The 23682-nt window shown below is 47.6% G+C and overlaps 1 protein-coding gene across 13 annotated transcripts in view; it reads right to left on the reverse strand.

The window, feature by feature from the left end:
• Positions 1-23682, reverse strand: part of LOC128689486 (GAS2-like protein 3) — a 1113234-nt gene that overhangs the window by 720904 nt on the left and 368648 nt on the right. The gene's annotated exons all lie outside the window — the stretch shown is intronic.

The raw sequence follows: 23682 nt of genomic DNA on the forward strand, positions 1-23682 counted from the left end.
TTTTTTGAAGGATCTGACATACCTCCAACGGTTTTAAGATTATGGGTGGCTTTGGTGACAATTTTCAGGATGCATCTGTAATTCGTAACCAGACCAGAAAGGTAAAATGGGCTGATTCTCTTGGTAGCATTTCCTCTTTGGACATGACCAGGAAGGTGGCTCTCGCGACCTCCTTTTGCTTGATGTATTCTCTCCAGCGATAGAATTGTCGGTCATTAGGCCTCACATTCAAGACATTCGTGTCTTCTTTCAGGATTATGGCCTATTAGTTCAATGTCTGCAAGAGACCAAACTCTTAGCAATGTAATTGTCCCTGAGAAATAGATTTGCTATTTTGTGCCTCTGCACCCCCTTCTTTCACTGTAGCCTAGGGTGGTGAACGTATCTTGCTACATGCTGCTCTCCATCACAATCAGGTTCATTCAGCTACACTCGTCCCTGAAGGCTGTAGATATCCGTGTGAGGATGCAGGCAGAACATCATGGTGTGTTCCTTGTATCTCCCTCCAGACTGCTTACCAATCAGGCGGGAGATACTGGTGCTGACCCAGTCTGAGCTACCCCTGTCCATTCTTCTTGGGTGACTTTAATACATGCTACTTTGTGTGAGATGTGGGTTACTCTGTAATGTTCTATTCGAGACCTTGGGAACTTCTTTGCATATTTACATCCCGAATTATAGGTCCCTGACTTACCATGATCGCGCAATGCCTTCTGGGCATAGACCACTCCATTTTTTTGTAGTTCTGTGTATCTGGACTTCAGATGCACTGATGCTTTTAGGATTGAGGGCCCATCTATTCCATTTTCTTCAACAGTTTGTGACTAACACATCGGTCAAGGTGAAGGTTGGTTTGTGCTACTCAAGAGAGTTTTCCCTGCAGGAGGGGAATCCACAAGGCAGAATTTTGAGCATCATGTGTGTTATCAGGTCAATGGATGGTGTGGCCAGTGATGTTCCTGCCCTCGCTGTGTCTGCAGTCAGTGGTTGACGTCTCTCCTTGGCAGTGCTTGAGGTTCATGGTTATAGACAGTGGCTGGGAACTTCTAGGTACTGAGCCCTATTGATGACATTTTCTTTTTCTTGACGCATCTTCTTAGTTATCCTTCAGAGATAAAGGTCTTCACTGACTAGTCAAATAGCAAGGTTGGTATTGGCTCTGTGGTCATCACCGGTGAGGACTTGTATTGTGCACAGTGACCAAGCAAGTCCTCTATGCTCACTGTAGAGCAGTTCTAAACTGTTGTTGTCCTTACAGTTGGGAGGTTGGCTCTCCACTGCATATTTAGATTCCCAATGTGCTCTCTTAATCTTGGCCTAAAATGCTTCATTTCACCCTGTGGTCCAAAAGATCCAGGAGTGTTCCACATACTCCGAGTGCAGCATGAGGCTCTTAAGTTCCATCGGTGCCTGGACCTTGTTGGTGCCTCGTGAAATGATCGGTCAGATGACGTGACAAAGACTTTTCAAGAGCTTGTTGTGTTGCAGGCTTTTGCTTCACAATGATTGTATGGGCCTCGAACATATTTATTTCCATTGGGAAGTGGCGGCCCTAGAGGTTCCTACAGACGAGAGAAAAACTGCGACTCATGCAATCATAATAACAGGAATAAAGCTCTAGCACACTGGCCTGTGAGTTCAAGCCACACCCGTTCTGTTTAATATATTAAAATCTTTTATTTCTACAAGTACATGTACAAGGTATACAGTCCTAGCTGACATCAATCACATACTGCTATATAGAAAGCCCCTTGTTATGCAGAGCATTTCGGGCAAATTAGGTCAGTTTTGTCCCAAGATGCGACCCACACCAGTCGACTAACACCCAGGTACCCATTTTACTGATGGGTGAACATAGACAACTGGTGTAAAGAAACATGCCTAATGTTTCTACAATCGCCAGGAATCGAACCCGGACCCTTGCCCTGTGAAGCGAGAGTTTTAGCCACCAGGCCAGAGAGGCAAGTTTTCGAGGGTATGACAAGACGTGGATCTTTGGCTCTAGAGCCGCTAGGTTGCAGCTCTTCCTCCCTCTTGTGTACTGACACGCGGCTGACTACGGAACAGTTATTAACTGTAGACAGATTAGATGTCATTTCAGCCTGCTGATGGTGTCATCTCAGACTGCTGATGGTGTCATCTCAGACTGCTGATGGTGTCATCTCAGACTGCTGATGGTGTCATCTCAGACTGCTGATGGTGTCATCTCAGCCTGCTGATGGTGTCATCTCAGACTGCTGATGGTGTCATCTCAGACTGCTGATGGTGTCATCTCAGACTGCTGATGGTGTCATCTCAGACTGCTGATGGTGTCATCTCAGACTACTGATGGTGCTGATGGTGTCATCTCAGACTGCTGATGGTGTTATCACGCCCCTCATGTTCCCTTCCTCCCTCCGTCACGTTACCACCCTCCCTCCATCACACTACCACCCTCCCTCCATCACACTACCACCCTCCCTCCGTCGCACTACCACCCTCCCTCCGTCACGCTACCACCCTCCCTCCACGCTACAACCCTCCCTCCGTCACGCTACCACCCTCCCTCTGTCACACTACCACCCTCCCTCCACACCACTACCCTCCCTCCGTCACGCAACCCCCTCCCTCCGTCACACTACCACCCTCCGTCACACTACCACCCTCCATCCCACTACCACCCTCCGTCACACTACCACCCCCATCCGTCACACTACCACCCTTCCTCCGTCACACCACCACCCTTCCTCCGTCACACTACCACCCTCCCTCCGTCACGCTACCACCCTTCCTCCGTCACAGTACCACTCTCCGTCACACTACCACCTTCCATCCCTCATGCTACCACCCCATCCGTCACACTGCCACCCTCCCTCCGTCACACTACCACCCTCCGTCCCACTACCACCCTCCCTCCATCACATTACCACCCTCCCTCCGTCACACTACCACACTCCCTCCGTCACTCTACCACCCTCCCTCCGTCACGCTACCACCCTCCCTCCGTCACATTACCACCCTCTCCGTCACGCTACCACCCTCCCTCCGTCACACTACCACCCTCCCTACATCACACTACCACCCTGCCTCCGTCACACTACCACCCTCCCTCCGTCACGCTACCACCCTCTCCGTCACGCTACAACCGTCTTACGTCACACTACCACCCTTCCTCCGTCACGCGACCACCCTCCCTCCGTCACGCGACCACCCTCCCTCCGTCACGCGACCACCCTCCCTCCGTCACGCTACCACCCCTCCGTCACGCTACAACCGTCCTACGTCACACTACCACCCTCTCTCCACACTACCACCCTGCCTCCGTCACACTACCACCCTCCCTCCGTCACGCTACCTCCATCACGCTACCGCCTTCCCTGCGTCACGCTACCACCCTCCCTCCGCCAGGCTACCACCCTCCCTCCGTCACGCTACCATACGCCCTCCATCACGCTACCATACGCCCTCTGTTACGCCCGTTACACCTCCCTCTAGACCTTCCTGGTCACGCTATTGTGCGTTGTGTAATTATACAGCTGGCGTGCAGGCGCACGCAAGTGCAAATACGCGCACACGTGCACAGGCACACGAGACTATATAAGCACGCACGGGCACGCACTTCAGCACGCACGGGCACGCACTTCACGCACAGGCACGCACTCAACACGCACGGGCACGCACTTCATCACGCACGGGCACGCGCTTCAGCACGCACGGGCACGCACTTCAGCACACACGGGCACGCACTTCACGCACGCACAGGGACGCACTTCACGCACGGGCACGCACTTCAGCACGCACGGGCACGCACTTCACGCACAGGCACGCACTCAACACGCACGGGCACGCACTTCATCACGCACGGGCACGCACTTCAGCACGCGCGGGCACGCACTTCAGCACACACGGGCACACACTTCAGCACACACGGGCACACACTTCAGCACACACTTCAGCACGCGCGGGCACGCACTTCAGCACGCACGGGCACACACTTCAGCACACACTTCAGCACGCACGGGCACACACTTCAGCACACACTTCAGCACACACTTCAGCACGCACGGGCACACACTTCAGCACACACTTCAGCACGCACGGGCACGCACTTCAGCACGTGCGGGCACACACTTCAGCACACACTTCAGCACGCACGGGCACACACTTCAGCACACACTTCAGCACGCACGGGCACGCACTTCAGCACGTGCGGGCACGCACTTCAGTACACACTTCAGCACACACGGGCACGCATTTCAGCACGCACGGGCACGCACTTCAGCACGCACGGGCACGCACTTCAGCACGCACGGGCACGCACTTCAGCACGCACGGGCACGCCGTTCAGCACGCACTTCAGTACACACTTCAGCACACACGGGCACACATTTCAGCACGCACGGGCACGCACTTCAGCACGCACGGGCACGCACTTCACGTACAAACGCGCGCGTGCACAAAAAAACTAATTTACATAAATATGGTAGAATTATCGACAACATGAATGTAATATGTGTTTGTTGTGTGTGTGTGCGTGTGTGTGTGTACTCACCTAATTCACCTGATTGTGGTTGAAGGGGTCGAGACTCAGCTCCTGTCCACGCCTCTTTACTGACCGCTACTGGGTCCTCCCTATCCCTGCTCCATGAGCTTTATCATACCTCGTCTTAAAGCTATGTATGGTTCCTGCCTCCACTACATCGCTTGCCAGACTATTCCGCTTCCTAACAACTCTGTGGCTAAAGAAATACTTCCTAACATCCCTTTGACTCATCTGAATCTTCAGCTTCCAATTGTGACCCCTTGTTTCTGTGTCTCATCTCTGGAACATCCTGTCTATGTCCACCTTTTCTATTCCGCGCAGTATTTTGTATGTCGTTATCATGTCTCCCTTGACCCTCCTGTCCTCCAGTGTCATCAGACCGATTTCCCTTAACCTTTCTTCGTAGGACATACCCCTTAGCTCTAGAACCAGACTTGTTGCAAACCTTTGCACTTTCTCTAATTTCATGACGTGTTTGACCAGGTGTGGGTTCCAAACTGGTGCTGCGTACTCCAGTATGGGCCTGACGTACACAGTGTATAAAGTCTTGGACGATTCCTTACTGAGGTACCGGAACGTTATTCTCAGGTTTGCCAGGCGCCCATATGCCGCAGCAGTTAGCTGGTTAATGTGTGCTTCACGCGACGTACTCGGTATTATGCTCACCCCTAGGTCCTTCTCCTTGAGTAAGGTTTGCAGTCTTTGGCCGCCTCGCCTACACTCTGTCTGCGGTCTTCTTTGCCCTTCTCAGATCTTCATGATTTGGCATTTGGCGGGGTTAAATTCTAGGAGCCAGTTGCTGGACCACGCGTCCAGCCTGTCCAGGTCTCTTTGTAGACCTGTTTGGTCCGCGTCTGATTTAATTCTCCTCATTAACGTCACATCATCTGCAAACAGGGACACTTCTGGTTTATCCCTTCCGTCATGTCGTTCATATATACCAAGAATAGCAATGGTCCCTGGACTGACCCCTGTGGGACCCCGCTCGTCACAGGCGCCCACTGTGACACCTCATCATGGACCATGACTTGCTGTTGCATCCCTGTCAGGTATTCTCTGATCCATTGCAGTCCCCTTCCTGTTATATGTGCATGATCCTCTAGCTTCTGTACTAATCTCTTGTAAGGAACTGTGTCGAAGGCCTTCTTGCAGTCCAAGAAAATGCAATCAACATACCCCTCCCTCTCATTTCTTACTCCAGTTATCTTGTCATAAAACTCTAGTAGGTTTGTGACAAAGGATTTGCCTTCCATGAATCCGCGCTGGCTGTCGTTTATAACTTTGCATACTATACACGTCAGTGACACTGGTCTATAGTTTAATGCTTCATTTCTTTCTCCTTTTTTAAAGATGGGGACTACATTTGCCATCTTCCATACCTCAGGTAGTTGCCCAGTTTCAAGGGATGTGTTGAAGATTGTGGTTAGTGGCACACACAGTGTCTCTGCTCCCTTTCTAAGGACCCAGGGGGAGATGTCCGGCCCCACCGTCTTTGAGGTATCAAGGTCACTTAGGAGCTTCTCCACCTCCTCCTCAGTTGCGTGTAATTCATCCAACACTTGTTGGTGTATCCCTCGTTGGTGTACCCCACTGTTTTGTCTTCCCAGTGTCCCTTCAGCCACCACTGTAAATACTTTCTGAAATCTCAAGTTGAGCTCCTCGCATACTTCTTGGTCAATTCTTATGAGCTCCCCACCTTCCTTCCACAGCCTGATTACCTGGTCCTTGGCTGTTGTCTTCCTCCTGATGTGGCTGTAAAGCAGTTTCAGGTCAGATTTGACTTTTGATGCTATATCGTTTTCGTTCTGTCGCTGGGCCTCCCTCCTTATCTGTGCATACTCGTTTCTGGCTCGTCGACTAATCACTTTATTTTCCTGAGTCCTTTGCCTTCTGTACGTTTTCCATTCTCTAGCACACTTAGTTTTTGCCTCCCTACACCTTCGGGTAAACCAAGGGCTCGTTCTGTTTTTCTCATTATTTCTGTTACCCTTGGGAACAAACCTTTCCTCTGCCTCCTTGCATTTTGTTGTTACGAAGTAGAACATTTCGTTTTCCGAGTTTCCAACCAACTCTCTTTCCCACTGAACCTCCTGCAGGAAGGTCCTCATACCTGTGTAGTCCCCCCTTTTATAGTTTGGTTTTTCTCTTTTTACTCCCGTTACCCTCTCCACTTGAAGCTCTACGATGTATTCAAATCACAGAACCATGTAGTCACTAGCTCCAAGGAGCCTTTCATATGTGATGTCCTCAATGTCTGAGATACACAGGGTGAACGCAAGGTCCAGTCTTGCTGGTTCATCCTCCTCTCTCTCTTTAGTAGTGTCCCTAACATGTTGGTGCAAAGGTTTTCCAGTACTTCATCCATCATCTTGGCTCTCCATGTTTCAGGACCCCCATGGGGCTCCAGGTTTTCCCAATCGCTCTCCCTGTGGTTGAAGTCGCCCATAACCAGTAACTTTGCTCTACTCGAGTGAGCTCTTCTTGCCACATCAGCTAGTTTGTCCACCATTGCTCTGTTGCACTCATTATATTGCTCTCTTGGCCTCCTGCAGTTCTGTGGTGAGTTATACATCACTACATTCCTCCTTGCGATGTTGCACCCTCTCTTTCAGTATCATCCTTTCTTCTTGCGTTCTGTCTTGGTCGAGGTACACACTCTGGAACTCCAGTTAGTCCCTTAGGAACACTTTCTCCTGCAGGATCCGATTTCGATCTGACTCTACCTTGAAAATCACTCTGACTGGATACTTTTTTCCTCTCACAAACCACCCAATTCTCCACAAATTTGTCAGCTGGGTCTTGTCATCCTCTCCTATTGCTTTCATGATGCTTTCAATCGTTTTTTTCCTCCTGTTTCCTTGCTTTGTAAGTGTCCCCATCTACTTCTTGGAGCCCATAGACAAAAACTCCCCTCTCTCTTTCGTCCTCCCACTGTACTTCCCTGAGTATCCTCTGATATGAATTAGTTCCTGCCATTGACACATTGCTTCCTACTGTCTCTTCCCTATCTGGTGTCCCTGTGCTGATCTGTTCCTGGATGTGACAGTTGTCTGTTAGAGCCTCTGTGTGTAACTTAGCTCCTTCGTTGTATTTGGTCCCCTCATTAGCTCCTGCTGCTCTCCCTGCCTTTTCCCGGGCCCCACTTGGGTCTGATAGTCATGGCATACAGTGTAGCTCCTTTGTTCCCTACTGTCCCCTCATCTGTGACTGATGTAGCAGTTCTTGGTGTCATGGCTGTACTGTCTTTCCTTTTGTTCTTTCGGCTGTTTCAGACTTTTTAGCTCTTCTACTAAGCTCTGTAGCTTAGCTTCTGCTGCTGTGATTTGTAACTCCCATTTCCTGCTCTCCTCAGCTATTTTCTTGCTGAGCTCTTCCAGCCTCCTCCCCCACTCCTGCTCTCTTCTCATGAGTTCTGCCTCCCAGTCTTCTCTTTCAGGTGTGTGTGTGTGTGTGTGTGTGTGTGTGTGTGTGTGTGTGTGTGTGTGTGTGTGTGTGTGTGTGTGTGAAGGTTTCCCTAAACATCAAAATCAATTTCTTGATCACCTTTGATGTCTAATACATCCAGGAAAAGTAATTTATTGCAATCTTCTCAACTCTAGTTTGACGTTAATGGATGGACTTAACTGCTTTAATTTCTTGAAAAAAAGAATGAAAAAATCGCCTCAGTTAAATTTATATTAAATTTGTATTAAATCTGTATTAAATTCGTCTTAAATTCGTAGTTGCACATGTGTCTAATTTATCATGGATGACCGGAGTGCAACAGTTAGTCTTATTGCATCTTCATCTCGACCTCTTCGACACTGACACCACAGAATAGAACTCTGGAACTTGAATAATGGAACCTTCAGGAGCTTGTATGGGACATAGGTCAGTCATGGAGTGCGGCTCTACATGGGACCCACCTGTCATACAGTACCTGAAGAAATAAAGCTAATACCAGAACTGAGAGGAATGCAGTATAAGGGGAGGTTAAAGAAAGTGAACCTGACAACCTTGAAGAAGAGATTAGATTTTTAGATTCTGCCACCGAAGTGGCCAGTTTATTGTGCACCTCATATCCATCCTCTGGAGGGTAATGCAAGAGAATATGGATACACAAATGGCCTAGAAACTAGGCTCCAAAAGGGTTAACAGATGTATATATGGATTTATATCTACAGTTCAGTTATCTGTTACAAGCAAATTTAGGAAATTTGCTTAGTATATCTGGTATCTTATTTTCATTAATAAAATATCTTGACATGTCACATTGGTTATTATACTATCTCTTAATTCCCCAGTAAGTAGACACTTAAGCACGTAATGTTCAAGATGTGCTTAATTTTCCACTTACTGAGGAAGAGAAGGACAAGGGGGGAGATTTGATTACGATATACAAAATCTTAGGGTAGATAAAGACAGACTAAATTAGGAGCAGCAGGTGGAAGCTGATGGCACAGAAGAGTCACAGAGATGTAAGGAAGTATTACTTTAGCCTCAGGCTGGCTGGAATGTGGAATGACTTGGATAAAGCAGTGCTGGAGACAGAGTAAAAACACAGCTTCAAGATATAACATGGCCCAAGAGGCCAAAATATCAGCGATGACGAGCAAACTATTCTAGGAGGAGGGGCCAGGAGCTGGGTCGACCCCCACAAATAGAACTTAATGAGTACACACACACACACACACACACACACACACACACACACACACACACACACACACACACACACACACACACACACACACACACACACACACACACTAACACACACACACACACACACACACACACTAACACACACACACACTAACACACACACACACACACACACACACACACACACACACACACACACACAAATAGTTTAGAGTCTGTAGAGAAAATGTGATATTATTGAGGCAGTGAATGTTAAGTAACGTTGATGATCGTCTTCTGTCAGTGTACACTTTATAGTGTACATGTACACATGTTTTACTGTGTACATAGATAAGATCACATGTCTAAGCTACTTATTACTCTACATCTACACAAGAATATACATCGTACATATACAGTCACATTATATTTCTACACTATTCTTATATATACAAAATTGATATACATCTATAAAGAATTTGTGTATATATATAAATTCTATTGTACGTCTACATAATAAAGGCTATGTGTATATATATATATATATATATATATATATATATATATATATATATATATATATATATATATATATATATATATATATATATATAATAAAGGAGCGTGCGCAGTGACTTGTAAATTAGATGCTTGAGCACTTTCGTGTAATGATGTAGACATCTTCAGAGGACGGTGATGGCAGCACTCAAGCCTACAATTTAGGCTTCACTGTGAACTCTGCGTTCATCGTAGTCAACTGTTCTTGGGATTATACTTCACTGAACAATCTCAGGAGACACATGTTGAATATCTATCCTAGAAAAAGTGATGCAGTTCGTTTATGGTATCCCTAGAGGGATTATGGTGTGGTTTACTTAAGGGGGAGCGGTAGGGATCAGGTAGCCAGGTGTGTAGTTTATTTAAGGGGGAGCGGTAGGGATCAGCTAGCCAGGTGTGTGGTTTACTTATGGGGAGCAGTAGAGATCAGCTAGCCAGATGTGTGGTTTACTTATGGGGAGCGGTAGGGATCAGGTAGCCAGGTGTGTGGTTTATTTAAGGGGGAGCGGTAGGGATCAGGTAGCCAGGTGTGTGGTTTATTTAAGAGGAGCGATAGGGATCAGGTAGCCAGATGTGTGGTTTACTTAAGGGGGAGTAGTAGGGTTCAGCTAGCCAGATGTGTGGCTTACTTATGGGGGAGCGGTAGGGATCAGGTAGCCAGGTGTGTGGTTTACTTAACGGGGAGCGATAGGGATCAGCTAACCAGGTGTGTGGTTTACTTATGGGGGAGCGGTAGGGATCAAGTAGCCAGGTGTGTGGTTTACTTAAGGGGGAGCGGTAGGGATCAGGTAGCCAGGTGTGTGGCTTACTTAAGGGGGAGCGGTAGGGATCAGGTAGGCAGGTGTTTGGTATACTTAAGGGGCAGCGGTAGGTATCAGGTAGCCAGGTGTGTGGCTTACTTATGGGAGAGCGGTAGGGATCAGGTAGCCAGGTGTGTGGGAACACAAAAGCTGGGTCAGTTGTGGTCAGTTCTGCTTTAAAAAAAAAAAAAACATACCACGGGCGGGGATAGAACCCGCGATCGGAGACTGTGATCGCGGGTTCTAACCCCGCCCGTGGTATGGTTTGTTTGCAATCGTGTCATTACGATTTCGTGAATCAGTTCTCCTTTACTTCAACACTAGAGAAATAGATCATTAAATTCAGTATCAGATTGGACCTTCGGGGTAGAAAATACCGACATCTCGTTTAACATTGATGCATAAGAAGTTTGAAGACGGTATTTAGTGAAAGTACAGTATTTAGTGAAAGTACAGGTGAAAGACAAAAGAATTGAGGACTGTGGGAGAAGTGAGAGTCCTAACAGTTCATGGGATGACTGGTTAGGTCGTAGAGAGTCCACGACTTTACCACGGCCAGGAATAAGATTCATACCAGGAGAGTTGTATATAAGGGATGCTTCAGCATGACGGCAACAAGACAGTCATCTTATTGGCTGGTCCTCTGCTAAAACTGTCTACCTTCTAGCCTTGACAGTCGCCGTGTTGCCCGAGCATCCCTTATACACATCTCTGATGATCAAATCTACACAGTGTATGAAATATATTCTAATCTCCGGTACCTGAGTGTGGTTAATGAAAATACTCAAATGTAATAGAGACAATTTGGTGCACAACCCAAAGTGGAATATGTGGTGCACATCCCAAGGTGGAATATGTGGTGCACAACCCAAGGTGGAATATGTGGTGCACATCCCAAGATGGAATATGTGGTGCTCAACCCAAGGTGGAATATGTGGTGCACATCCCAAGATGGAATATGTGGTGCTCAACCCAAGGTGGAATATGTGGTGCACATCCCAAGGTGGAATATGTGCAGAGGAAGTTTTCAATTCACCTTAAATAAGAAACAATTACGACTCCCACAGTGATACAAGTTGGTTTAGAAAAACACGTAATTCTAAACCAACTTGTGGGTATTTATTACCAAGGTTTATACCAGTACTACAAGTCCCTGAATCTGAAGGTTGTATTTAATAACCAGTTTATCTCCTTTACTCTTCAGAATTTCCATACATATTGGACAGATGGGAAGAAAACTGTGAATCTTGGTTGCAATGAAATATTCTATAAACATCAGATGGGAATCCAATGCTCTAGTTCTCGTATATTATACTAAGCAGTGCTCTGGTTCTCGTACATTGATTAAAATTAGACACACGTGCAACATCTGGGTGCCTTAATTCTAAACAGTTCGCCACCCAGTGGCTTTATCAATACAAATTCTAGGACATAATTAAAGATACCCAGATGTTGCACATGTGTTTGAGAGGTCACCCTGGGCTGGGAGGTCACCCTGGGCTGGGAGGTCACCCTGGGCTGGGAGGTCACCCTGGGCTGGGAGGTCACCCTGGACTGGGAGGTCACCCTGGGCTGGGAGGTCACCCTGGGCTGGGAGGTCACCCTGGACTGGGAGGTCACCCTGGACTGGGAGGTCACCCTGGGCTGGGAGGTCACCCTGGACTGGGAGGTCACCCTGGACTGGGAGGTCACCCTGGACTGGGACTGTGATGTACAATTGGTAAGCAGTTCGTTGTTGAAGGTAATATTGCATCATCTTATTCAACACGAGTCAGAAAATATACAAATAACCCGAGCCCAGGCACGTTCATATTGAATAATTTTAGTGTCCAGGACCCAGGACTCGTGATAATGTGGTATGTGTATGCTGCTGCTGCTGCTGCTGCTGCTGCTGCTGCTGCTGCTGCAGCAAGCTGCTGCTGCAGCAGCAACGCATGCTGCAGCAACGCTGCTGCTAACAACAGCGCTGCTGCTGCTGCACGCTGCTGCCGCTGCAGCAACAGCAGCAAGCAGCAGCAACAACAACAGCAACAACAGCAGCAGCAAGCAACAGCGCAGCAAGCAACGCAAGCTGCAAGCTAGCTGCTTAGCACGCAGCAGCAGCAAGCAAGCAACAGCAGCAAGCAGCAGCAGCAGCAACAGCAACAAGCGCTGCTAACAACAGCTTGCGCAGCAAGGCAGCAACAACAGCAGCAGCAACAGCAGCAGCAGCAGCGTGCAACACAACAGCAGCAACAGCTGCAGCAACAGCAACAGCAACGCAGCAACGCTGCTGCGCAGCAACAAGCATGCGCAAGCGGCAACGCGCAGCAGCACGCAGCAGCAACACAGCAACAACAGCAACAGCAGCAGCACGCAGCAGCAACGCAACAGCAACAGCAACTGCAACGCAACAACAGCAGCAACAGCAGCAAGCAACAAGCACGCAAGCAGCAACTGCTGCGCAACAGCAGCAACGGCGGCAGCGCGCAGCAGCAGCAACAGCAGCAACGGCAGCAAGCAGCAGCAGCAAGCAGCAAGGCAGCGCAAGCAGCGAACGGCGCAAGCAACAGCAACAGCAACACAGCAGCTTAACGCGACGAACAGCAGCAACGGCAGCAGCTTAACACAACAGCAGCAACGGCAGCAGGCAGCAACCCGGCAGGCAGCAAGCAGTGGCACAGCAGCGGCAACGCAACAGCAGCAGCAACAGCAGCGGCAAGCGCGGCAGCAAGCGGCAGCGCAACGGCAGCAGCCCAGCAGCAACAGCAGCAACGCGCTTAACAACAACAGCAGCAACGGCAGCAGCAACGCAGCAGCAGCGGCAGCAGCAACGGCGCGGCATGCAACGGCAGCAACGGCAGCAGCCGCGCAACGGCAGCTGCAACAACAGCAGCAGCAAGCAGCAACAGCTGCAACGTCGCGCAAGCAGCAGCAGCAGCAGCTGCAGCAAGCGCCAGCAGCAGCAGCGGCAAGCAGCGGCAGCAGCGCGCAAGCAAGCAGCAAGCAGCAACGACGCAGCAGCAGCAGCGGCAGCAACAAGCAGCAAGCAGCAACGGCAGCAGCGGCAACTGGCAGCTGCAGCAGCAAGCAGGCAGCAGCAACGCAGCAACGGCAACAACAAGCCCAGCAGCGGCAGCAGCAGCAACAGCAACGGCAGCAGCAGCGGCGTCAGCAGCAGCAGCAGCAGCAGCAACGGCAGCCAAGCAACAACAACAAGCAGCAAGCAAGCAGCAGCAGCAGCAACAAGCAACGCAGCAGCAGCAACGCAGCAAGCAAGCGCAGCAGCAGCAGCAGCAGCAACAACGCGAGCAACGGCAGCAAGCAACAACACTGGCAGGCAATCGCAGCAAGCAACAGCACGGCAGCGCGGCAGCAACAACGCAGCAGCAACAAGCAGCAAGCAACTGGCAGCAGCAAGCAGCAACAATGCTGAACAGCTGCAGCAACAACAACAAGCACAGCAGCAACGGCGTAGCAGCAGCAGCAACAAGTAAGCGCAGCCACAGCAGCAGCAACAGCAGCAACAGCAGCAACAACAACTCAGCTTACAACTGCTGTGCAGCGCAGCACAGCACAGCGCAGCAACAGTCAGAGCAAGCAAACAGCAGCAACGCTAGCAAGCATGAGAGCACTGCATGGGTGAGAGCACTGCACGGTTGAGAGCACTGCATGGGTGAGAGCACTGCATGGGTGAGAGGCATGGGTGAGAGCACTGCATGGGTGAGAGCACTGCATGGGTGAGAGAGCACTGCATGGGTGAGAGCACTGCATGGGTGAGAGAGCATGGGTGAGAGCACTGCATGGGTGAGAGCACTGCACGGGTGAGAGCACTGCATGGGTGAGAGCACTGCTGCACGGGTGAGCATGGGTGAGAGCACCGCATGGGTGAGAGCACTGCATGGGTGAGAGCACTGCATGGGTGAGAGCACTGCATGGGTGAGAGCACTGCATGGGTGAGAGCACTGCACGGGTGAGATCACTGCATGGGTGAGAGCACTGCATGGGTGAGAGCACTGTACGGATGAGAGCACTGCATGGGTGAGAGCACTGCATGGGTGAGAGCACTGCATGGGTGAGAGCACTGCACGGGTGAGAGCACTGCATGGGTGAGAGCACTGCATGGGTGAGAGCACTGCATGGGTGAGAGCACTGTACGGATGAGAGCACTGCATGGGTGAGAGCACTGCATGGGTGAGAGCACTGCATGGGTGAGAGCACTGCATGGGTGAGAGCACTGCATGGGTGAGAGCACTGCATGGGTGAGAGCACTGCACGGGTGAGATCACTGCATGGGTGAGAGCATTGCATGGGTGAGAGCACTGCATGGGTGAGAGCACTGCATGGGTGAGAGCACTGTACGGATGAGAGCACTGCATGGGTGAGAGCACTGCATGGGTGAGAGCACTGCATGGGTGAGAGCACTGCATGGGTGAGAGCACTGCATGGGTGAGAGCACTGCACGGGTGAGATCACTGCATGGGTGAGAGCACTGCATGGGTGAGAGCACTGCATGGGTGAGAGCACTGCACGGGTGAGATCACTGCATGGGTGAGAGCACTGCATGGGTGAGAGCACTGCATGGGTGAGAGCACTGCACGGGTGAGATCACTGCATGGGTGGGAGCACTGCATGGGTGGGAGCACTGCATGGGTGAGAGCACTGCACGGGTGAGATCACTGCACGGGTGAGAGCACTGCATGGGTGGGAGCACTGCATGGGTGAGAGCACTGCATGGGTGGGAGCACTGCACGGGTGAGAGCACTGCATGGGTGGGAGCACTGCACGGGTGAGAGCACTGCACGGGTGAGAGCACTGCATAGGTGAGAGCACTGCATGGGTGAGAGCACTGCACGGGTGAGAGCACTGCACGGGAGAGAGCACTGCACGGGTGAGAGCACTGCATGGGTGGGAGCACTGCATGGGTGGGAGCACTGCATGGGTGAGAGCACTGCATGGGTGAGATCACTGCACGGGTGAGAGCACTGCATGGGTCCTGGTGCTTGCTGGGCGATGAAGCCCCATGCAGTAGGTGAACTCTGCGACTTGGCGAAGTTATCTTTCCTTCCCTGGGGCTCTCTGAGTAACTGGGCACATTGAATGCTCTTCAAAACACTGTGAGGCAAATGACTTGACTTAACGCACCTTGCCTTACATAAGTGAAAACCAAACTCGCTTGTTCTCGTCTTGGGTCAGATTTCTTTTGCAGTCACTTACCTGGTAAGCTTACTTTCTCGACTGGCTGCACTACAACAGTCATCACTTACCTGGAAAGGTAAAAAAAAATCATATTGGACAGGTTTACTGTGTGTTAGTATATGAGAGACGTGTAAGCTGTGGTTATCACTCTTCACCATCAGGTGAGAATTATGAAGACTGTAATACAAGCAGTGTACCATATATTGTGGAATGACTAGCTGGCCCAATACCGTGTTGCGGAGAGTAACAGTGACCTGAAGTCACTTCCGTGACTAATGGAACAATGCGCGACCGTCTCCGTTGCCCAGAATACTCGTCCTGCTGTTGACACTGATTAAAGTGACCACAGTCAGCTTGTATTATGATTCCCTTTGTGGCAGTGATGGAAGGATTATTGTTTGACCATTGATTTTCACCTTAGAGCTACACAGTGCGGTGAAGCGCAAGACAACACGTCAACACACTGTCTTTTGACTTTGATGGGACGAAGTTACATAGTCATCAGTTAATAATAACGTGAGGGCACATGATATACAACCAGTCCATAAGAACATATGAACATAAGAAAGAAGGAACACTGCAACAGGCCTACTGGCCTATGCGAGGCAGGTCCAATTATCCCACCGGCTTAGCCCAATGCCTTGACCTAGTGAAGTCAAACTTGAGGAGCATGGCATCCGACCTGGTAGCACAAGCTAGTCAGGTCCAACTCACACCCACCCACACCCACTCATGTATTTATCCAACCTATTTTTAAAACTTCACTACGTCTTAGCTTTTATGACGGTACTCGGGAGTTTGTTCCACTCATCCACAACTCTATTAAAAACCAGTGCTTTCCTATTTCCTTCCTGAATCTGATTTTTTTTCAATTTAAAGCCATTGCTACGAGTCCTGTCTATGTTAGATATTTCCAGCACACTATTTACATCCCCTTTATTAATTCCTGTTTTCCATTTATACACCTCGATCATATCCCCCCTAATTCTTCGCCTTTCTAGAGAGAGCAGATTCAGGGCTCTCAGTCTATCCTCATAGGGAAGATTTTTGATACATGGGATCAACTTTGTCATCCTCCTTTGTACGTTTTCCAGAGCATTTATATCCATTCTGTAATACGGTGACCAAAACTGTGCAGCATAATTTAAATGAGGCCTAACCAAAGATATATGGAGTTGAACAACCTGAGGACTTCTATTATTTATACTTCTTGATATGAAGCCAAGGATTCTGTTAGCTTTATTGCGAACACTAATGCACTGTTGTCTTGGTTTCAGATTACTGCTAACCAGAACTCCTAAATGATTTTTGCAATCAGTAATATTAAGATCTACATTATTTAGTTTATATGTGGCATGGTTATTTACCTGTCCAACATTTAGAACTTTGCATTTGTCTATATTAAACTGCATCTGCCACTTCTCCGAGCATTGCATCAGTCTATTCAAATCATCCTGGAGTGCTCTAGTGTCCTCATTAGAATGAATTGGACGGCCTATTTTGGTGTCATCAGCAAATTTGCTTATGTTGCTATTTATTCCATTATCTATGTCGTTTATGTAGATTGTGAACAACGAGGGGCCCAACACTGACCCCTGAGGAACACCGTTTGTGACGTGCCCCCATTCTGATTTCTCCCCAAAGATTTTGTTCGGATTTTTAACCCCGGAGGGTTAACCACCCAGGATAACCCAAGAAAGTCAGTGCGTCATTGAGGGACTGTCTTATTTCCATTGGGGTCCCCAAGATGCGACCCACACCAGTCGACTAATACCCAGGTACCTACTTACTGCTAGGTGAACAGGACAACAGGTGTAAGGAAATGCTTCTAGTCTGCCAGGAATCGAATCTGGGCCCTCCGTGTGTGAAGCAAGAACTTTGCCAGCCAGGCACCGACTCAGTGTCCGTGTATGCCTGGAGAGGGTTTCAGGGGTCACCGCCCCCGCGGCCCGGTCTGTGACTAGGCCTCGCAATGGATCAGGGTCTGATCAACCATCCTGTTACTGCTGGCCGCACGCAAACTGACATACTAACCACAGCCCGGCTAGACAAGATATTGACTTAGGTACCTGTCCAGTGCCTTCTTGAAGACAGCCAGGGGTCCAGTGGTAATACCTTGTGTATGCTGGGAGGCAGTTGAACAGTCTTGGGCCTCTAACGCTTATTGTGTTATCTCTCAGTATTCTCATGGCACCCCAGTTTTCATTGGGGGGGGGGAGGATGCTGCCTCTCCTGCCAAGTCTTTTGCTTTCATAGGGAGTGGTTTTTCGTGAGCAAATTTGGTACTAATCCCTCTAGGATTTTACATGTGTGCATTATCATGTATCATTCTCGCCTTCTTTCCAGGGAATACAAGTCAAGGGACTTCAACCACTCCCATTAATTTAGGTACTTTGTCGTACTTATGTGTGCCGTGAAGGTTAAGAGCATGAGAATGTAGGAACACTGCAGAAGGTGTGGTATGCAAAGAGTATGTTACAATTCAGTGTATGTCACACTCCTATACAGTCTGCCTCCCAGCCAGCGAACTGGGTGCTAAGGGTTTAGCAATCGATAGGATACCGATCGTTAAATCAGTACCTTGGTTCATTAACCAATCACAGGCAAGTCTGCCAAAGCTGAAGCAATGTGGTTCACTTGTGGTAAGCACTGGCAGACTTGCCTACCTTCTAGTTGAGTACGGTGCACTCTGGCTTCTGCTTTGCCATCTTTCACCGTGTTGTATGCTTATTATTTTTCTATCTGTACATAGTGTACATACCTGTATATAGGGGTGAAGACAAATATACATTACAGTCTACTGCTGAGCTCGTTTGCTCCAGTTCCCATGATGACCAGGTCATAGGCCATTTTTTACCTGTGTTCATAATAGAAGGCCTACTGGCCCATACAAGGCAGGTCCTTATCAAAACCACCGCTACCCAAAGTTACCCAAGAATTTACTCCCGTACCCACAACACAAATCACACCCAGCCTCTCCCAGTCATGTATTTGTCCAATCTCTTTTTAAAGTCGCCCAAGGTCCTAGCCTCGATTACTCTCTGTCTACTCGGAAGACTTCCACACATCCACAATGCTGTTTGAAAACCAGTACTTACCTGTGTCCTTTCTGAATCTAAATTCATCTAATTTAAATTCGTTATCTCTCGTTCTTACCTGATTCGATATCCTCAGTATTTTATTATCACCTTTCGATTATGCCCATCATCCACTTATACACTTCGATGATATCTCCCCTCATTCTCTGTCTCTCCAGAGAGTGAAGATTCAAGGATGTAAGTCTATCTTCATACAGGAGTTTCATTATACAGTAAATCATTTTAATCATCCTCTGCATGTTCTCCAATGAAACTACAGTGCTAGTCACGGCATTATACCGTGTGAGCGCCCCGGCATAATGCCGTGACGAAAATCATAGGGGGTCTTTTTTCGTCAGTGCATTATGCCGGGTAGGAGCTGTTAGAATGATGTCATGTCCTGCTGCCACACTGCACAGTGACTCCTCAGTGCTCACGTGGCTGCCGTGGTGAGAGGAACATAAGAACATAAGAAAGGAGGAACACTGCAGCAGGCCTGTTGGCCCATACTAGGCAGGTCCTTTACAATTCATCCCACTAACAAAGATTTGACCAACCCAATTTTCAATGACACCCAAGAAACAAGCTCCGATGTGCAAGTCCCTCTCAAATCCAACCCCTCCCACTCATGTACTTATCCAACCTAAATTTGAAACTACCCAAAGTCCTAGCCTCAATAACCCAACTAGGTAGACTGTTCCACTCATCAACTACCCTATTTCCAAACCAATACTTTCCTCTGTCCTTTCTAAATCTAAACTTATCTAATTTAAATCCATTACTGCGGGTTCTCTCTTGGAGAGATATCCTCAAGACCTTGTTAATATCCCCTTTATTAATACCTATCTTCCACTTATACACTTCGATCAGGTCTCCCCTCATTCTTCGTCTAACAAGTGAATGTAACTTAAGAGTCTTCAATCTTTCTTCATAAGGAAGATTTCTAATGCTATGTATTAATTTAGTCATCCTACGCTGAATGTTTTCTAACGAATTTATGTCCATTCTGTAGTATGGAGACCAGAATTGAGCTGCATAATCTAGATGAGGCCTTACTAATGATGTATAAAGCTGCAGTATGACCTCTGGACTTCTGTTGCTTACACTTCTTGATATAAATCCCAGTAATCTATTTGCCTTATTACGTACGCTTAGGCATTGCTGTCTTGGTTTAAGGTTGCTGCTTACCATAACCCCCAAGTCCTTTTCGCAATCTGTATGGCTAAGTTCTACATTATTTAACTTATAAGTGCTAGGGTTATGGACACTCCCGAGCTTCAGAACCTTGCATTTATCTACATTGAACTGCATGTGCCACTTTTCTGACCAAGAGTAGAGTTTGTCTAAATCCTGTGTGTGATGAATGGTTTGAAAAACCGACATGTTGAAGATTGAGACACTTATGCAGCATATGGGAATCTTTATTCAGGAAACGTTTCGCCACGCAGGAAACGTGGCGAAACGTTTCCTGAATAAAGATTCCCATATGCTGCATAAGTGTCTCAATCTTCAACTTGTCTAAATCCTCCTGAAGTTCCCTAACATCTACGTTTGAATCAATTATCCTACCTATCTTCGTGTCATCGGCGAATTTGCTCATATCACTAGCAATTCCTTCATCAAGATCATTGATATATATTATAAACAACAACGGGCCCAAGACTGATCCCTGTGGAACGCCACTTGTTACTGATCCCCACTCGGATTTAACCCCATTTATGGACACTCTCTGCTTCCTGTCTGTGAGCCATGACTCGATCCACGAGAGCACCCTTCTTATCTTATCTTCCCCACCTTTTGTCCAGTGTTTCCTTTGGTTTTTGGGGCTATATGTGTTTAACTATGGGTAAAAGGAAGTCTTTAAAACATGAAACTATAGCTCAAATCATAGGGCTTCACAAAAGCTGGGCGCCAGATGAAAGAAATGGTGGAGAATGTTGGTGTGTGTGAGCGTTCCAAGGCTGGTGGCGGTGTCCAGATACCATCTGGCAAACCTCGGTCTGGCCCCTCGAAGAAGACATCTGTTCATACCTTAACTGTGTTAAAGAAACAGAGAGTACACCTAAGATAACTGCTATAGAATTGAAAGAAAAGAATCCACATCTTCTCTCAGAGATGTCTGTAAGAACTATTAACAGACGTGTGTCAGAACTGGGCTACATTAGTCACCACCAGGTTAAGAAACCGATCCTCTCCAAGCCACAGAAGAAACATAGGCTTGATTATGCGAAGAAATATCTTCACTGGAATCCTCAACAGTGGTCTGAAGTACTCCTGTAACCATGGGGGACATGTACCAGCCCAGAGGTAGTGACCTGCTAGACCCACGCTACACCTGTGGGACCACCAAACACCCAGACTCGCTCAAGGTTTGGGGGTGTTTCAGTGCTCAGAGTGTTGGTGAACTCATTGTTCTTCCCAAAAACCAGTACATGAACCAGTATATTTACCTGGAGTTATTGTGTGACAATTTACCTGAGGTGTTTAACAGGTGTGGGGCTACGGTTTTTATGCAGGACGATGCACCATGTCATACTACCAAATCTGTAGTTCAGTGGCTTAAGAACTGTGAAGTGAGGTTCTTTAATGACTGACCAGGCAATTCTTAAGACCTAAACCCTATTGAGAACGCCTGGTCAATAGTGAAACAAAATTTACTGGGCAAGGATATCAGTTCCATTCGGTGGTTGGAGGCTGCTCTACATGAGGCATCAAATAATATACCTTCCGAAACCCTCAAGAATTTGTATGAGAGTCTTCCTACACGTCTGAGGGATGTGATTAAGCATAAAGGATGCAGCACCAATTATTAAAGCCTCAGTAAGTGTGCAAATATATATATATATATATATATATATATATATATATATATATATATATATATATATATATATATATATATATATATATATATAATCTTTCATGGTATGTGTTTGTGTTTTAGTACATACTCCAAACATGGCATTCACTTCTGATAGGAGCCCACTGACATAACTAACTTTGTCGTTTTTATTTGATTTCAAACCCTGATTATTTGCAAATACGAAGCAGGAATTACCATTTGGGATGTTTTGCTTTGTGCTTCGTTAGTACCACTGGTGATGTGCTACCTGATATGGCGTCTGGTGTACATACCCTTGATTTCTCCAGTACTGACTTTTCATTTGGTTGTTTATTCGGCCCTGTTGGGCTGATGCCTGGTTTGATATGTCCCATTTTGCTGCCCATCTGCCAACTCTGTACGATTACCCCTTTTTATCTCTTTCTTTCGTTCGATGGCTTCTCTTTATGTCTAAAAAAGATTGCTGTCCATTTTCCATTTCTCCACTTTCTCTGTAGCAGTGTGTTCCTTTTATATGGTGGTCTGGGCAGCTCAGGTCATAACATTCTCTGGACTGTGTTGAAGCTTTGCACATTTCTGGATGCAGTTCCTGGGCTCACTGTTGAAACGACACTTTCCCTTCCTCAACATGTTGGCACATTTTCTGGTGTGTTTATTCCAGCAAGCTCTGCTATATAGGCACATACTTCTTGCATAGTATCTGCAAATGTTCTGAATACCTATATTTACTGCTTTTGTGTCTTTCCCAAGACCTGTTGCCTGATTCGAGTTATCTTGTTCTCTTTCATCTAGGCGTATTTCTTCCCTTTTATCGTTTTCGTGTGTTCCTGCCCTAGCTTTCTCTTCCTCTCTTTCCTTTTCTGCTGTTATGTACCCGTGTTTTGTTTTTTTTGGACTTGCTCTGTATGATGTTTTCCACTCCTTGGTTTTCATCTTTATCTGTGCTTTCCTCCTTTTTTGGTTCCTTATCCTCTGTTTTCCACTCTTTGTATATATCTGGCAAGCTCCTTAGAAACTTTCTTACACTTTCTAGGTTTTCACTTTTCAGTACCTCTCTTATGCCCGACCAGCTTTCCAACTCACTGGGGCAAATCCAGAATCGACTTTCTTGTTTTGGGTCATTTCTCATGGATGCATGAAACTTTGTACATGATATATGGGATGTTTTTCCACATACTTCACAATCAATGCCCCTAATATTTCTCCCCAAAATTTTTTTCACATGTACAACAGACCGTATTTCTAGCCATTTTCACTTCCTGGGCAGGTGTATGTGGTGGGCAGGTGTGAGTGTTGGGTTGCTATGGGCAGGCTGGGAGGTTACGGGCCAGGAGATGGAGATCAGTGGAAAGAGGGCAGGAAGGGGTTTGAGGAGGGGGCCCTGTGAGGTGGGGTATGGGATGGGCAGTGGGGGTCAGTGGAAAGAGTGTAGGGGTGTGAGGAGATGGATTGGGTGATGGGGTGGTGGGTGGAGGTCTGGCCATGGAAAGAGGGTAGGGGTGCACGTGGCCCTTGTGCAGAAAGTTCCCATATAATTACACCTTAAATGTACACTGTCACTCGAGGTTAATTAAGATTACTCTTATCTACAATTTCAGTTCACTATATCATTGCCTATTCATATTATTTTCCCTTGTTATATCATACAAAAGTACCAAATTCATCTGATTGTATATTGACACTTGTCTGTCGACCTCTGGCAGTAATTATTCGCTGGTGGTGTACATCCCAACTCTGGTAAATTCCATCGTCACCCTAATCTTTACTCACCCTCCTCCTTTCCTCTGAAATACCGTCCCACATACACTGTCCTTGTCATCTGAAACACTTGAAGCTATCTCTAAATATATTGAGGAGATTAAACCATTGATGGACACAGCTCCATCTCCTGTCCCACCTCTTCACTCTTCTAAGTCTGCACAACTCCTTCCTTCACAGCATCTCATTTCCTCACTGCTTATATGTTTTCCACTGCCTCCACATGTGGACTTTTATAATCCTTCTAGTCCATAGATACCTCTACCTTCAGATTTCTCTCTTTCTCTTCACAAATCATGGCTTATTTACAGTGAAATATCTGTG

Source organism: Cherax quadricarinatus, chromosome 18 (assembly GCF_038502225.1).
Source record: "Cherax quadricarinatus isolate ZL_2023a chromosome 18, ASM3850222v1, whole genome shotgun sequence".
Classification (NCBI taxonomy): domain Eukaryota; kingdom Metazoa; phylum Arthropoda; class Malacostraca; order Decapoda; family Parastacidae; genus Cherax; species Cherax quadricarinatus.